Source organism: Arachis ipaensis, chromosome B06, assembly GCF_000816755.2.
Source record: "Arachis ipaensis cultivar K30076 chromosome B06, Araip1.1, whole genome shotgun sequence".
Classification (NCBI taxonomy): Eukaryota; Viridiplantae; Streptophyta; class Magnoliopsida; order Fabales; family Fabaceae; genus Arachis; species Arachis ipaensis.
Window position 1 is genome coordinate 130616098 of NC_029790.2, and position 3698 is coordinate 130619795.

Consider the following 3698-nt stretch of genomic DNA (forward strand, 5'->3'; position numbering starts at 1 on the left):
TTGACTAATTAATAAATTATTACATATATAAGATGAAATTAAAATTTTTTATATTTATTTAAACAGACTAATGAAGTAATCACTAGACCGATCTAAATTAACTAAGAATGTTTTGTATTATGAATTTATGATGGATGCATCTTTGGGGTATATTCTTGCACTAGCTAGTATAATGTCTTGGACTTTTGAAATTGTCCATTTGGAATGCTCTTTTATGTCTTGGCCTCTCGGGCACCTTTTGTACTTACAAACAAAAAAATCAAAACAATTATTATTTTTTTTAAATAATAACTAATCTCTGGTATTAATACAAGGCTTAAATATTTTAACACAGAAGAATTAATGTGTATATTAAAAGTCTTAATTGAATGACAGAAGTACATATCAAAGTAAGCAATTTATTAGAGATGAAAATTTTTTTTAGTAGAGAAATTTTTTTGTTAGTAGTAGGGGTGTTTACAGTACAATTTGGAATGATTTTGAATCAAAAATTCATTCAATTTGAACACTAATTTTATTTGCGGTGCGATTTTAGATTGGATGATTTTTTTAAAAAAATCTGATCCAATCCGATCCAATTTCAAGCGGTTTGGATTGGATTAGATTTCCAGTTTTGTAAATTAAAAAAATTAAATACATATAATAAGTCTTAACATCAAATTTTAAATAATTAACAATGACATAACAAGTCTCAGCAATATTTTAAAAAAATAACAATAACATAACAATAGACTTCATGGGCTGGAGATACTCGCTATTAGAAATTTGAAGTTTATGGGCGTTCTACCAACCGTGTGGTTGACTTGGAAAACGGACTGTGCACCTGCCAATTTTAGAGGTTGGCAGATTATATTTTTTAATCCAGTTCATCAAGTATTTCATGAATTGTTGCTTATTAATGTTGTCTTATACAATCTTATATTTTTTAATGTCTTAAAATGATAATTTGTAAGGATTCTATGTTTCATGTTTGTGCTACACTTGCCAGAGTGAACAAGCACTCGAAAGATTTTTTCACAAATTGATCAACACGGAGTCTTATAAAAAAATATATAAGTACCACATTAATCCTCTATCTGGTCAATCTTTCTGCTAACAAAGTCAGTATAACAGGTCATTGGGACCACCAATCAAGAGAAAGCCAGAAAATCTTTAAACAAAGAGGAAGAAGGATGCCGATGACGGCACTAGTTCTACCAAAAAATCTAAGCCAAGTTCAACCATGAAAAGACAGCTAAGACAATTCACCTGTAAGTACTGTCTGTAAAAGGATTATACCAAGAGAAGATGTGAAAAGAAGAGAGCTTTTGATGCTGCTCAAGCTGCAGTTGATGTTGCTGTAGCTGCAAAAGCTGCCAAAGTTGCTAAAGATCCTAAAAGCATCTCTAACAGGAGTAAAAATTGAAGCTCAATTGCTGTTATGTCAGAAGGAAAGAAGGCTTATGCGTTGGAGTGGAAAGGAAAGGAGTTCCCACACAAATTCCAAGGAGGGGGAGTCCCTCTGAACAAGGACTCCTGTGAAACAATCAACACTTGCCATTTGGCAAGTTAGTTAGAAAATAAATAATTATATATAATGTTAATTAACTAAATAGGTATATTAAATAATTCAATAATAATTATAATAATTNATAATTAATTAAATTTACTTACATCAAAAGATAAATTTAATTTTTATATTTTTCCAAAAAAATATCCAATTTCAAAATAGACAGCAGCATAGACAATTGAAAGAGAACTTGATTGAATACATATGGCAATTTCATAATGTTTGTCGTCAACTTTAGAGCTTAATTATGTTTTTCTTTGTATTAATTAATTTTACAAATTAGTGTAATCCCGAATTATATATTGTGTATTATTGTTATATATGAATTTATTTAAGGGTCGATCTACTGTACAGAGGTAACTTTGTACAGATTTACAGATATGTCGTTTCCTTATATCTCCAGCTGACACGTATTGTTTTCTTTGTGCGGCTGGAGCAGGCTGTTAGCGTCTCAGCTAAGTGTGGGCGCTGATGGGTGGGTCGAGTGAGCCGAGGGAATTGCGTGAGATGGAACGGAGTTTGTCCGTGCCGGTTCCGTTGGTGAGAGGTTCCGTTTTGGGCCTTAGTGAGCGCTCCAAAAACAAAATTGAGGAAAATACGATAGGCAAGTTGAGTCTTTACGTCATGCCTATCCTCTCAGCAAAGCATATCCTAGCGTCGTCTACGAGGATCGCCGCCGTTGGTCTGCTTGCTGTCGCTGCTGGTGGCTCGGGAGCTGTGTGTGCTCGTCGCGGACCGTCGTGGCGAAGCTCGCTTCGCAGTTCGCAAATCGCCAGTTGCATCGTCGTAGCGAGGGAGTGGTTGTGCCTCCGGCCCTCTTCCAGGTCGGTGGCACTCTTGCCTCGGGTTAGTGTACGAAGCGGATGGCTGTTAGTTCTGAATTGGTTTTGTGTTGCAATGCATTTAAAAAAAAAAGATTGGTTCCAATCTGCCCACTCGTTTGTGTCCCATAATGATACTAGGGTGGGTTTTATGTCATTTCTTTCTCATTATGTGGGGCAACATAACTTCTTCTGAGACTTTGATGCGTACTATGAATCATATGGGTTGTGTGAAAAAATATTTTGAGTTGTGTTCAGCTTGGTTGGGTTGTCCTCCTTTGAATTCACAGAAAATCCAAATTAAAAAAATACTTAAATTAAGGATATGTTCAATGCAGGTAAATACAAAAGAATTTCCTTCATTAGTTATTAATAGATAATCATTTTCCTATATTTCATCAAGTCTTTATTATATATATAGTTAAGTTATTTGGTTTAATTGGAAATATGATCAAATCAAGCATTCTAACTATAGGAACTTCGATTATAGACAATAAATCTAAAACTCAATGAAGATTATAAATCCTGATGTGAGTATACAAAAAATAAAAAATAAAAAACATGTGATACAATATAATTAAATTATACATGATTAACAACATAAGTTTTGTAATAGGCCAAAAAATGTTATTATATAAAAAGATGTAACAGTGAGAATTTTAACTTGTATATATTCATTATGTTTAAGTACTCGTATTCAATAAACTATTTACTTTTTAATTATATATATACGTTTTTATAATTTTATTCATTTATTTATTTTCTACAAATATAATGATGAAAATCTAATAAATTGGTGTATTTTTCTAACAAAAAGACTAATATTTTAAAAGGAGAGAATATAATTTTAATAGTATCAACTCCATTATTTGATAGTTTTATAACTTTAGTAATTTATAAAAAAAAAAGTGAAATACAATCTTCGAAAATTCACAAAGTCATTTAATAAAATTTTTTATCTTAATTATTTATAACGAAATTTCTAAAAATGACTTAAAATTTTTTAACAATACCCAGAAAGAGGTTTAGAATGTTTTATACAATTTATTTAAAAAAAAAGACTGTGTCATACATCTATTATTAATTCTACTGTGCCTAATCACATATTTAAGATCGCTTAAATCACACCTACTATATTAACTTAGAAATATTTTTTGCGGTCTCATATAAATATATATATTATTCATTTGGGTGATTGTTCATTTGGGTCATATACTCTTCAATGATATATTCTTCCTAGAGATAGAGAAAATCTTAATAAGATTTAAATCGTAAAATCATTAGACTTAGTACAAATTTTGTAAAATTGATAAACTCATTTGAAATAG